Source organism: Diceros bicornis, chromosome 14, assembly GCF_020826845.1.
Source record: "Diceros bicornis minor isolate mBicDic1 chromosome 14, mDicBic1.mat.cur, whole genome shotgun sequence".
NCBI classification, from domain to species: domain Eukaryota; kingdom Metazoa; phylum Chordata; class Mammalia; order Perissodactyla; family Rhinocerotidae; genus Diceros; species Diceros bicornis.
The window spans coordinates 14,518,066-14,532,509 of NC_080753.1; the positions used below are offsets into that span (position 1 = coordinate 14,518,066).

A 14,444-nucleotide genomic window follows, 5' to 3' on the forward strand; every position below is an offset into this window, starting at 1 on the left:
GTGCCCCCCCCAATTCTTATGTTGAAGCTCTAACCTCCAACATGATGGTAGTGGAATGTGGGGCCTTTGGGAAGTAATTAGGTTTAGATGAGTCATTGGGGCTGGGTCCCCATGATGGGTTTAGTGCCCTTATAAGTAGAAGAAGAGAGAGAGAGCACATAATCTCTTGCTCTCTTGTGCTCCCCCTGCCCCCACCAAGAAGGTAGCCATCTGTAAACCAGGTAGAGGGCCCCCTCACAAGGAACTGAATCTGCTGGCATCTTGATCTTGGACTTCTTAATCTCCAGAAATGTGAGAAATAAATGTCTGTTGTTTAAGCCACCCAGTCTATGGTATTTTGTTATGGCAGCCCAAGCAGACTTAAGACATAGGGCCATTTCCCTGCTATTTAAACTGCCCCTAGAGAGAGGAGTCTACAAGCTAGAGAAATGCCAACAAATTAGTACTAACGCAATAGAGAGCACAAATAAAGAGTTTGGGCTTGCTGTGCAGGCCCAGCTCTACTCCTTGGGCAAGTCACAACCTCTCTATGCCTCAGTTTCCCCACCTCTGAAATGGGGCTAATAATAGTACCTGTCTCCTAGGATTGTTCTGAGAATTACATGAGATACTATAAACACATTTCCTGACACTAGAAAGTGCTTAGTCAATAGTTTTCTTTCTTTTTTTTTTTTGTAAAGAAGAACGGCCCTGAGCTAACATCCATGCCAATCCTCCTTTTTTTGCTGAAGAAGACTGGCCTTGGGCTAACATTTGTGCCCATCTTCCTCCACTTTATATGGGACGCTGCCACAGTGTGGCCTGACAAGCGGTGCATCAGTGCGCGCCCAGGATGCGAACCCAGGCCGCCAGCAGCAGAGCTTGTGCACTTAACCGCTATGCCACGGGGCCGGCCCCTCAATAGTTATTATTTTCATGATGCTGAAGCCAGACTCCTGCTGTAGTTGCAGTTCCTTTTTCAAACGGTCTACTAGTCAGAAGACAGACAGATGAGCTGGACAGAGCCCTGTACAGTAATCAGAAGCCCTGGGTTTGAGTCCCTGATTTTGCCATTTTCTCATTATGACTTTGACAAATTTCTTACCCTCTCCAACTCCAAGTTTCCTTCATCTGTGAAAAAAATTAACATGATGATATCTGCTCTCTATGCTCATAGGATGGTTGCAAAAGTTGTATTTGACAAGGTAAATAAAAGCCCTTTGAAATCTGTCCAGCAGATGTTCACACAGAAATACTGAAGGAGGTAAATTTGTCAATATTAATTAAATACCGCCAAGGCACTAAAACAATGTTTTTCAAACTTTTTTGACTACAATCCATTAGAAGAAACATATTTTACATTGCAAACAGGCATACATTCATCACTAAAACAAAAGCTTAACAAAATAATACTTCTATTACTTTGATATTTTTAATTTGGTTCTCTTCGTTTTCTTTTTTTTAATGCAGGTTATTAATTTCACAAGGCATGGTCCTGACCTTCAGCTCTCACCAGGGATCAGAATCATCTGGGGAGCATTTAAAAAATCTGATGGGCCAGGCCCTACCCTCAGAGATTCTGAATCAGTGGTTTGGGGTGGGGCCGGAGCATCAGCATTCTTAGCCCCAGGTGATTCTACTGTACAGCCAGGACTGAGATCCACAGAACTAATGGTTTCTGGCTCACAGCTAAAAAACCACTGTTATTTACATCCCAGTCTGCTAAACACTCTCCGCACCGGGAATGTTGCCCCACCCCCAGCCTGCTGAAGCTCTGCTGGTTACTGCGAGTGGATTACTCCCTCCTGTGGCTCCAGTGTGCAGGAGGAAAACACAGAGAGGCATAAAGATCAAAGTCTGGGCTTTATGGGAGGCTTCCTTTCTCCTCCCAGATGGCCAGTGACGCCAACGGAGCAAAAACTGCAGTGGATTTGGAGGATCTTATTAAAAGTGAAGGGATGCCTACAAGAACTCTTTGCTTGAGTAGGAGGGGCTAAGGAAGAGTAAAGGGAAACTGCCAGACTTCCTTGCCTGCTCACGCAGCAGAGGCCACTCTGACCGTGCAGGACAGGGGTCTTGGGAGAGGCTGGAGATAAGCTCAATCAGATGGGGCTTCCTGGCCTGGCCATCTCCTCCTTCCCGGCGTATCCCAGATCAAAGAGAAAGTTCCTCCACCCTCAGCTCATCTCTGCTTTACCCAAGAGAGGTCTGAGGGACGGCCCTGCCTACCTGGTTGGAGTGATCTGTGGCCCACACTTAGCGGCCCAGCAGAATCAGGGCAGAACCTGGGCCAGAATGCAGAAGGAACCACAGATGCTGGAGGCCATAAGGCTATGTGCCTGCCCTACTCTTGGACACCTGGAAGGGATCAAGAAACTTGGATTGGTTCTGTACACAATGGGTTAAAAGACCAAAGCTGTCTGAAGCATAGCCCCTGGATTTACTAACCAGACATAATACCAAGAGTTACCAATTACCGGGCACCTTCTGTGTGCTAAGCACTTTATATACCCTCATTTAATTCCACAATCTCTCTCTCTTCAGACATGCATTTCATTATAGAATCTCAGGTCTAAGGAACTCACCTAGGGTCATGCCAGGATGTGACGCTGATTGATCCCCACTCCAGATCCCACGTTGTAGGCCAGGGTTTCTCAGCACTACTGACATTCGGGGCTGGATAATTCTTTGTCATGAGGGGCTGTCCTGTGCCTTATATGAGGCTTAGCAGCATCTCTGGCCTCTATCCATTAGATGCTAGTAACATCCTTCCCCCTCTAGCTGTGACAATCAAAAATGTCTCCAGAATTGCCAAATGTCCTGAGTGGGTGCAAAATGCCCCCCATCCCATTAAAAACCACTGCTGTGGTCTAAACCACCATGCTGTACTGTTTCCTGATACTTTATAAGTACATAATCTACTACTCAGAAGAAAGACAGAGCAAGAACCAAACACTGCTATGGTGGTGATCATCAGAACACTCCCGGAAAGTACGGTACAATAGTAATAATACCCCCCTATCCTATGGTTTAGTATCACTTCCAATTCACAAGTACTTTTATAGCCATTATCTCCTTTCATGGCATCTGAGTACATAGAGGGATCTAATGCCAAAAGAGTTAATCAACCTCAAAAATATGAACACTATTGAGTGACGAATATATTTAGCTTTCTCCAAGAAACTGAGGGAAAAGAACGTGTAGGGAAATCCATATGAATCCTTAGCCCCATAAGCCATTAGGAGAAAAAACTTTTACTAATGCGTCATCCTAAGAGAGTAACTTATGTGAACTTCTGGAGGACAAAGTCTGTTTCTCGTACCTCTCTCTCTCTCCTGCACAAACTTGCCTAAATCACAGAGAATTCTCACTAAATGTCAAACAGTTCATGAAACATCTATTTCACAGCAACTCCTAACCATCTGATTAAAACTAAGATAAAATTACATTCCCACATTTCTGTATCTTCTTAATTTATATATATTTTAATAAAATTCATAAATATGAAAAAAAATTAATGTCAATATTTATGGAAGAGCTGAGAGCTTAGTGCCAGGTGATTCTTCTCTGTCACTTAAAAAAAAAGCAGAGCAAAACTCAAGTTTAACTGAAACAAGTGTTTGCCAGAAACATCTCTTTCAATACAGGCCAATAGAACTGCAGCTATTTCATTAGAATAATATTTTATTGGATCAAGGAAAAAAAATTACAGGAGAAGCTTTTAAACTTTTTGCCTTCAGGTGTTCACCAAACCGTTATACTTAATACACAATTAAAACAGGAATGTTCATTTTTAAAAACATTTGAATTCAAAATAAAGTAGCTAGCTACAGTTGCTTTTAAGGTCACTCTTTAAAAACTCCTAAGAGGCCAGAGAGTAAAAACAAAATGTTCTCATTCACATATTCATTTGCCAAGCCCAGCCAAATGGAATATCATTACCTGGGAAATGGTAAATTTGTACATGGCTTCAAAGGAATTTTAATAAGAAACTATCAATAAACAATGTTAATAACAAAATAGCTAGACTCTACTGAGCACTTACTGTGTCAGGCACCAAACTCAATGTTCTACACGCATAAATCTTATTTAATCTTCATCCCAGCCCAGTGAGCTACATACTCATTAGCATCTTCATTTTAAGGTAAGAAAACTGAGGCCAAAAGAGATGAAATAACTTGCCCAGGATTATGGCTAGATCAAGATTCAAGTGATGGCTGTATGAAGCTTTACGTTAGATAATCTGAAAAAAATTGGGAATTCAGGGAAACAACAGAAGAAAAGGGATACGTTAAGTTAATTTTTCACACTGTGTGCCATGGAATCCCAAAACTGAAATGGATTTTCAGAAATCATTCTCTTCCTCTCGCCTCTAGATAGATCCCTTCACATAAAAACTCAAGTACCAGGCATTCATTACATATGGAGTAAGTGACTTTCTGGGTACCTTTTCTGGTGAGAAAAGAAATCTTTTTGTTTGTTTTGTTTTCTGTAAAAATGCACAGTGATGGAAACTGCCTGGTAAATGGTACCTGGAAAGGGGACAGAAAGGCTTATTTTCTCCAGCCCAATAGGCTATAAGGTATGACAATAAGGTGATAAGATCAACTTACATACAGACTCAGAGCATAAACACCCAAATGAAGGCTGCACCTCGGTTACTTCCCAATCCCAACCACGTACACATACCTTCATTGGATGTCCCCTTTAGAGCGCCAGTCCTTCAAGAGGACTCATTACTTTAATGGTCATCCTTCCTATTGCAACCTCAACTCCCCGCCTCAGAAGCTAAAGTTCGGCCCCACACGCTGTTTGGCTCTTTCCCAACGGAGGAAGGTCTGCCATCAAGGAGGCAATTCCGTAAATGCATTGCAAACTCTGAAGGCAACCACAAAGCAGGAGCTCCAAAATTATTCTCAGCAATGACAGCATCACTAGAATTAATACACAGCGTGCCAAGAGAAGGCTTCTGAAGGGGAGAAATACTCATTTGAATGTATAAATACTGGCATATTTATTTTAACATTTGGATAAAGAATTGGAAGAATCGGCTAGCTTTACATCCAAGTGAATAATGTGCTGCTGAGATAATGATAATGCAGGTTTTGGTGAAAGGTTCTAACGAGCACCCCGTTAATGAAATAAAAGCTTGTCCTGAAATGATACTCATAAAATGAATAAATTGCTTTCCCGTTAACTTGCCTAACTACTGAAGAGATTTCCTTTTTGTGAAGAAAAAAAATGGGCCCAGCAAATGCTAGCTGCCAACACAGTCCTTGATCTTCCCAGGAAGCTCAGTCCCAGCGTGTGCCAGAAGATGGACCTATATGCAGAGCACAGAAGGAAGGGAGTGGGGAGCATCTCTTTCCCCTTGTCCTCCAAAGCCCAGGAATTTTCCAATGGAGAAATCCACAGAATAGGATTCCCGGGCCCTAGGTCTTCCTGAATTAGCTGTTATACCAAATAATTAAACTAATTACCATACATAATTAACAATACAGGATAAGTTAATATGTCAATAGTATTTAACTAATTAAAAGGAGCCAGGGAACCCAAGACAAACAACAGAAAAAAAAAAAAACAGACAATGCACAGGTCATTTGTTTATCTTTAGACACAAACTCGGATACCCATCCACTGAGGTCCTAAGCAGCCTAGCTCCCTGCAGGGTGACCTGGTCAGAAGAGCAGCGCAGGGGTGGGTACAGAATGTGGACATCTTAGGAGGGCAGTCAAGGGCAGCCCACCTTCCATGTAGGTAACTTCCTGTTAACTTCAGTAAAAAGGGCCCACCAACACAAACCATCCAAACCTTACAATATTTCCCCTGTTTACTCGGCTGTGGAATGCTGTGCATTTGTGGGCGTGTGTGTGTTTGTGCGTGCGCTCTGATGATTTTCCTCCAGTTTTTACTCAGAAACTGCCTCTCACAGAGCACAGGAGGGTTGGGAGCAAGTAGCACATATGGATCTAAAAATGGCACACACCTTTATTAATGAGTTATGCCTAAGGCGCACACACAGGTAGATCTTACCTGTACATTTGAAATCTCACTTCATAACTATTCTTTTAAGCCCAGACACTTCTCATCGGGGCCCTGGGCAAAATAACTTCTAACCCAGCTCAGAAATACAGGGTGCCACAAAGAGCCCGTCCCCCTTACCGGTCTGTGCCTGAGGCCGCAAGTTGCACGGGATGCTGCGATTCCCCCCTACGCCGTGCCTTCAGGTCCCTGCACAGGTCCGCCAGGGGCGCCCCTCCCGAGTCTCCCCCGCTCAAGTTCCCATCACTCCCCGAGCTCGCTGGGTTTAGAGTCCCCACCTGTCCCCGTCTGGGGTTGCCTAGTCTTGCTCTCTCGGTGAGTGCCTTCTCGAGGTGTCCATGGCCTCATTCCACCGAGGAGGCTGCGTTCCCTTGGCCGAGACAGTCCCCGAGTCCCCAGCACCCACCCAGCCACCTCGGATCCCCGCCGCGGCGTTCCACCCCTCCAGCCCCCTATCCTCCATAACACAACCAGCCGCCCCCCGACTCTCCCCTTCCCGCGCCCACCCTCTCGAAGCCCCCTCGACCTTTCCCCGGAGAAGCCACGCGCCTCGCCGCATCCTACCCTTTCGGGGGCTCCCGTCCCTCGGGCTCCCCCTCCTGCCCCGCCCACCTCGGGCTTCCGCTCCCCAGCACTCCCCTCCGGGTGCTGTTCCCCTCCGCCCTGCGGAGGGCGCCCCAAGAATGCTGACAGGACACCCCTCGTTCCGTCCCCCCCGGCTCCCGCACAGGAGTTTCCCAACGTCGCGGTCCTGACTCTCCCGCCCTCCGGGCTCGGGCTCCCCAACATCGCGGTCCTGAACCCTCAATCCTGCAAGCAAGGGCTCCAGGACTCCCCAACATCGCAGTCCTGACCCGCCGCCTCGCCTTCAGGGCTCCGATTCTGGGAGTCCCCAACATCGGGGCACCGACCCCTCGCTCCCGGGCTCGGGTTCCTCGACATCGCGATTCTGAACGCCCCTCCCGGCTCGCGCCCCGGGGCTCCCCAACATCGCGGTCCCGATGCCCCGCCCGACACTCCGCGCGCCTCCCCGGCGGGACTCACCGGCAGGGGCGGCGGCCGAGCCCGTGCGCGCAGCCCAGCCCGGCCCAGCCCGCGCTGCCGGCTCGGGTTCCCGGCTCCGAGCTTCCCGCAGGCTGCTGGGACCGCGGCCGGCGCAGCACGGGGGAGCGGCCGGGAGGAGGGGACCGCCGGGGGCGGGCCCCGCCCGGCTCCGCCCCTTCCCGGCCCGGGGGCGGGATGCGCAGGCCCGCGCACCCCCGCGGCCGCCGGTGCCGCCGCCGCCGAGGAAGTTGACTGACGCCTCTTCCTTCCACCCAGGGCTCAGACCCGCACGGTCCCCTTTCGGCTGCTCCAGTCCCGAGGGGTTAAGAGAGAGAGAGACTCATTAACCGCTGTCGTCCTCTTTCCGAGAACCCACCCCGAGGGGCCGTTTCCCAAGTCTTTCACGAGGGGGAAAAACAACAGCAAACTTCATCTTCCATCTCAAGACTGATGCAAATCCTGGCGTTCTCTCGCCACTCGCATCTGCGCAGTCAGGGTCATTCTGCTATGAAATCATGTTATAACACCAGGGAGGGCCGTGGCAGACACACACACTTTCGCATCCCTGAAATACACCCGTGAAGGGCTCTCCCATGACTTATGCACAACAAACACACCTCTTACACTGACATGCTAGGAACCCGTGTCTATACCGGTATATCCACAACCACAACCCTAGCCATTCTTTATATAACAATGACCTACACATACAAGCAGTAGGGGGAAGAGGAAATTCCATGTCTGGTGCCAGACTTGCTCCTCACCCACCATGCTGTCTATATTTTACCACGAGAAAAACACACTTAACATGTAGGAGCGTCAATTAACAAGTCAAATTGGCTTTGCTATTACAAAGCCATCTTCATTATCTGGAAAAAGAAAAACCAATCAGAACCCATCAGATCCTGGAAAGATGGTCTGCACCAATGCCACTGTGAGAGGTTCATTTAATTCATTTCATTACTTTTCTGAGACCATCAGGCCCAATTTCGGTCTGTTGACACCCGGCACTTTTCCATTATATCGCTGGCATCAGTGACATGCCAACAACAGCTCACATCTGTACAGTGTTTTCACTTTTCAAAACATTTTAAAATCCATTATTTAATTTATCCTCAGCAAAACATCATGAAACAAAGATAGTAGGTTATCCAGTGGGAGTTATTTTAGTTCCATAATGAAGACATTTAGACTCTGAGCGGTCAAATGGCAGGTTTGCAGCAGTCAGGACTAGGAAAGAGTCAAGAGCTTGGTCTTCAGAGCCACTGCTCTTCCCACAGAATCACCAAAGATGTCAGGGAATTCTCCTATATTCACAAAAAGTTGAGCCAGAAATATAACAGGCATTTATTTTTCAGCCTGAGATCATCATTGTACAACAGCTGATTGAGAGGAGGTGAAAAGTCCCTTTTCTTCCTCTCTAGAAACAAAATTACAGGTCAGCAAATATGCAGGTCCAATCACAGGCTCCATCCACTGAAGTGAGCTGTTGGGTAAGAGCTGATGAATCTGTGAAATTCGTGCTGATTATTCTTAACAGCTTTTTTTCTCCCTGAGAGTTCCTCTGCCTGGAGTGTGGAGAAGGGTTTTCTTGTCTTAAAAAAGGCCAACAAGTCCTTTAATGGTTTCTCAACTTCGAAGTAAGAAGATGGTAAATGCTCCTTTCTTCTGAACCTTTATCTAGGGGGCAGGTGTGAAAGTGCATCATAAAGTGTAATGGGTGTTAGGTGTTTTTATCTGTGGGAGAGGGGGTTCTGATTACAGGTGGTGCTGTCCAGAGCCACTAGATAAGAGTGGTGGTTTCTCATCCTTCATGTTTTGGTGTTTTTTTAAGTGTGGTAAAATCACATAACATAAATTTTACAATCTTAACGTTTTAAAAAATTTAATTGGGGTAAAATACGCATAATATAAAATTTACCACCTTAACCATTTTTTAAATGTACAGTTCAGTAGTATTAAATACATTTACACCCTTCATGTCTTTTAAAGCTACTTGGATCTCACACGAGCTTCTTCCATTTTCTACTCTGAGATGAAAGTGGCCCACTTCAGTTTGGGCAGTACAAGTGATGTTTTGGTAACTCTGGAAAAAAAGAGTCCTCAAGTGACCTTACTATTTTTGAATCATAATAAAAGGCTTTTGGATTTTTCATAAAGGAGAGTCAGGATGGCCTTTAGTATCCATCCTGAAATTCACAGCCAACCCCTCTCCATATAACACTCTCATCTGGCAACAAAATTTTGACTTGTGGTTTTTCCAAAAGCTGGAAATAGGCAAGATCTTGGATATTTCAATATTTCCTCTAAAAGGAGAATGCTCATCTGCTAATCCAATCAACACTCTATCAGACACATATCCCTTTCAGATTGCCCTTGAAAGCCACAGACACAGGCACTATGCAACATGATTAAAAAATAGATATGAAAGATTAAGGGGCTATTTTTGTCCCAAACTTTAACAAAATCATTTGGTCCATTTTGTGTTGTATACATACCACACTGACACTGTTTTTCTGTCGCTTCTACTGTGTGTTTACATAGCATCTCTTTTCCAAGAAGCTCAAAGTGCATGTGATGACATCACATCACTAAACTTCATATATTTTCTGTGAAGCAGGAAAGGGCTGGAACGGTTAGCCTTACTGTAACATGAAGAAACGGAAGTGTGATGTAGTTAAACCATTTGCCTGGAACATCCTGGTATACTGGTTTATACTAGTCTATCCTCCAAGAAGACCTACTCGTGAAAACTCATACAAGAAACAGAGTTGTTTGAAAGTCCCAGTCACTATTGTTTTCTTTTTACGACTTACGGAAAGACTGAAGGCCATTAATTTCTTCACCATCTTGGCAGAGAAAAGGAGAGGCACTGTGCACTGTGGTTAACAGTGTGGGCTTAGACGTCAGACCCTCCTGAGTCTGAGCTCCAGAACCACCACTTAGAGCCTTTGTTAAGTTACTTAGCTTTTCTGTGCTTCAGTTCCTTATCTATAAAATGGAAATAATAGTCATACCCACTTCATACAGTTATTGCTAGGATTAAATTAAATAATACACATTAAGCATTCACATAATGAGGGCTTGATAAATGTGGGTAAAAAGGCACTGGCTTCGTGTAAGTGATGGCTTATAGGATTCTTGTTCTGATATTTTCTGCTTGAAGAAAAGATGTGCTATGCCAGCAGACTACATGGGAAGAATTTGGAGAAGTTTGAAGATCTATATTTTTAACCCTTAAGTCAAATCTGTCCATTCCTTGACATTCCATCATCAGATAGCCACCCATAATTAGCTTTTCTATTTGGATCCCTTGCCAGCTGGCCAGCTGGGAAAGCAACCATGACACTAATTTCACCAATTTCACACACAGGATGCTAATGAGCTGTGGTTGAATCAGATTAAAAATAAGAATAACGGTTTTCTTGTATTGTATGTCTATGTTATCTCGTTTAATTGTGGAATGGTAGGGGTTTATTAAAGGCTAATTTGATTTCATCTGGAGTGGATCATTCCTTTTGATTTTTTTCCATTTTATTTCTTAATAATAATAATTAATTAATTTAGGGAGCAAACCAATTAACACATGTAGGCAAGAGAGACAAGATGCAGAAGTTGCTCCCAGGCCTTCAGTCAACCTGGGCACGTTTGAGGTTATGTGGCCTACGTTTGATCTCTTGTGCTCGGAGGTACCTAGTTCCTGGTTGAAGAGTTTCAGATGGCAAACTCCAAGGATGAATGATAAAGTGACCAACCAGGAATCCTTTCTGTTATTAATAAAATTATATGAATTCCTAAATTCTAAGAATTCCATGTGTAAAAGTGTTAATTTTAACACTTGTTCCTAAACAAGACCTAAATTTAGGGAATACCGTATATAGTTGGATCATAGTAATTTAAGGGCAAATAAAAGTGTGGGTATTAAAACATGAGGCCTTTCCTTATTCTTCAGCAGAAATTTGCAACTAAAAAACCTCGAAGTAAATGGCTTGGATTGCTCCCCTCTTCAAAGGTCCTGACAATTTTGTTTCTTCCATTCACTTTGCTCCTGATTCTTAGTCATTATATCCTGGGGGAGGAAGGGGCGTGGGCAATCCCCAAGCATGGAGAAAATCAGAAGAATTGAACTTCAAAGACTGATGTCAAAAATGTTGAGAAGTAAACATTTTTTAGTCTGCCCAACTCCAATTCCATCTGGACTGTGTTCTAAAGGAAGATCTTGGAGGGAAATTTCTCAGGGTTAGGACTAGAGAAGGAGAGCCCTTTGAACTTACCCAGGGTGGAAAACTGAGACTTGAACCGCTGGGTTTCACCATACCCCCTGCTGTGTTGCTAGGCGGAGCACTCAACACCTGACAGCTGGTTTCAGTCTGTCACCTATCATCTAAGGTAGGCTAATGAGCAAAGGCACGGACCATCCTCCATTGAACACCTGGGAGTCAGATGCCCCTGCAGTGACAGAGTGTTCTGTCCATAGCTTTTTAGTTGATGTTTGTCTGGAGGAGACTAATCTTGCCTCTCAGTTCTTTAAATAGGATGGAAAGATGAAAATGGCCATCTTGGACAAAATGAGTAACAACTGCATTATTCATGCTTGATCCTGGCTTGGTTTTAGGGTTTTAATTATTTAAAAAGAAAAAAAAAATCAATGCAAGATTGACCAGTTTAATTCAGCTGGTGTTTACTGAGTCTGTTTTCACTGCATAAGCGTGAGCTAGGGGGCTAGGACTGGCCTGTGCATGTGACGATCTGGCAGGCCTCTCAGAATAGATGAGACCTTGGCTATACACCAGCCCAGACCACAGGACTGGAGCAGATAAATTGGAGTCTTCTGTAGTTCATGTATGTACCTCTATGAATGAGCCCAGGGACCCGGATGTTGAGCCAGATTTAAAGTTATAAGTTTGGCCAAAGGTGACCTTTGATCTAATGAGACCTAGTACCTTGAGCTGACCTCTCTTACATCATTGCATCATTTTATAATTCCCTATTTACTTCTTTGGCTCCTCCACTAGGCCGTAAGCTCCTAGGGAGCAAGGTTTGTGTACATGCTATTCGTTGCCATCCATATGACCTAACATAGTATGTGCTGGAAAAAATTGCCAAGTGAATGAACCAAATGATGTGAATGATTGGCATATTTGGAATCCGGTTAGCCCAGGGTCCACCATCATTTACTCTAGATCTCTTAGAGGATGCTAGAATGATCTAGAAATGGACTAGAAGAGAATATGCCCCAGTGGTGGAAACAATGAGGACAAGAAAAAGCAATTGAGGAGAAGCATGTTTTCCCATCTCTCCCAGAAAAGAGGAGAAAAGGGAAAAGAATGAGCTGGGGTAATTCCAGGTCCCCAGCAGAATGCACTACAGAAATAGACCACTCAATTTTTTTAAGTGTCACACTCCATTGAACTGAAGTAAATTGAGTTGCAGGAATTCAGCCTACTGAAGGGGCATCCTGAAGAGTTCAAACTAAAGTAAAATTCTTCTCATCCTTCATTCTCCCTCTCAATTAAATTTCTCTGATTACCCTTCCCACCACAGACTGGACCTTTCAGCCTTGAGGACATCCAGGGAGGACCCTGGAAGCCACTCTGGATGTGGAGACTCAACTTGATTGCGTCCTTCTCCCCAAATGTTCCTGAGGGCCTCCAATAATTACCTAACAGCCTGTGGCTTTTGACCAGAGGCTTAGAATCCTGGCAATGCCAACTGGAAGTTCCAGCGGAAGCTTACAAAACAAGTAGTCCCTGGGGTGAGATATGATGACTGAAGCCTGACCAAATTAACTAGGGTCCATGCATGAGATGGGATACTGTACAGTCTTCAAAAACCGCAGAGATCACATGGCATAGAGAAACATGCAGTCTGCAGTTCTGTGGCTCTGTAAAACAGACTGGGATCTAATTCTTTAAAAAAGATATATATGCATTGCAAAAAAAAAAAAAAATGAAAAAAGAAAGAAAACTCTACACTCATAATGGTTATTTCTAGATGGGGCTATTTGAGGAGAATTTAATTTTCTTTTTTATAATTTTCAATATTTTTCAAAATATCCTTAACGTATACATAAACAAATGGCTGTTGTTCATTGTTCTGTACCTAAGCATAGTTCTAATGGACTATAACTAATTGTAGATTATTACAGGACAAAAATATAATGAAGTTAATTACAGCAATTGTGATGTGTGGGGTGCTTTGTGAGCACCTTGTGTTTCTGAGCTCATAACAACAACAAACAAGAATCTTTATTCTCTTTTTAAAGTAGGTATTAAAGGTGGTAATTTGCTCAAGGCAACCATAAGTTGTGTCAGAGTCCCTCCATCATCGGTGGTACCTCGGATGCAGGTGGCAGGGAGGTCAGACTCGATGTGCTCAGATTCCAGGAACCCGAGGTTCTTGGAGGGGACACTGAGTGTAATAGACAAGGTGCCCCCTCTCTTAGCAGTGACTAATGGGCAAGATTGGCTCCTTCGACTAGCTCCTTTGGATCTGAGCAGTCTCCCTTCCTCCCATGCTACCCTTTAATGGTGCATTCAACATCTCTTGTTGCCTCTATTAAATCAGGGCTGGAAGAGAACTGCGCCAGCAGATCCAATTTTATTGAGATTGAATCCAGTAAACTTTGCAACAAGATGAGGCCTGGCTGCTTTAAGTCTCTTTCTCTCTTCCTTTTTAGACAAATCCAATTAGCCCTGATCCCTCTGCATTTCTGACAAGGAGGTCAGAAAATTGTTTAGGTCAGAAGGGAAGCACCGTATTAGGAGGCTGTGAGGACACTAAATAAGATTCAGTCCGGGGACAAAGGGACATATGGCTATTATTCAACATGCAGTATTCTATTATTAATTCTTTCATCCATTTAGAAAATATTTATTGAAAATGACCTGGGTGCTAAGAGCACTTTGCTAAGACCTGAGGATAAAGAGATAAACCTGATACAATCCTCACCCTCCCATCTAGTGGAGAAGACATATTTATACAAATAATTATAATGCAGTGTTACAAGAGCTGTAAGACAGGTACGCTGGATGTTATGGAAAAACAGAAGAGGGGCACCTAGCTCCCTAAGCACCTCGCTTTTTAGTTGGGAAGCTCAGCAAAAGCTCCAAGGTGAACAATGAAGGATGAGGATAAGCAGACAAGAGAGGAGGGGAGCATCGAGGCTGAGGGAGCAGCAGATGTGAAAGCTCAGAGGCGCACAACAGCACAACACTTGCAGGGAATGACAATGGTTAGTGTGTGGAGCGCATATGGGTGCAACCCCAGCTTAACAGCCCTCAACATGGAAGGAAGAGATGGTACAGTCCGTAACCAAGTAGTTTTACTGTTAGTCACGTAATCACACACAAAGTATAAAAGAAAGTAGAAGCAATCCT

General features: G+C 44.4%; 1 protein-coding gene across 3 annotated transcripts in view; it reads right to left on the minus strand.

Annotated features, from left to right (window-relative positions):
- The window catches only part of PAQR8 (progestin and adipoQ receptor family member 8), a 40,530-nt gene extending 33,384 nt beyond the window's left edge, over window positions 1-7,146 (minus strand). The window contains exon 1 of one of the 3 annotated variants that reach the window (XM_058554169.1): window positions 7,066-7,146. The gene's annotated coding sequence lies outside the window, so the exon portion shown is untranslated. Of the gene's footprint in view, window positions 1-6,299; window positions 6,356-7,065 lie in introns of those variants that run through there. The other 2 variants (XM_058554173.1, XM_058554168.1) reach the window with 2 other exon arrangements.
- Between the last annotated feature and the right edge of the window lie 7,298 nt (window positions 7,147-14,444).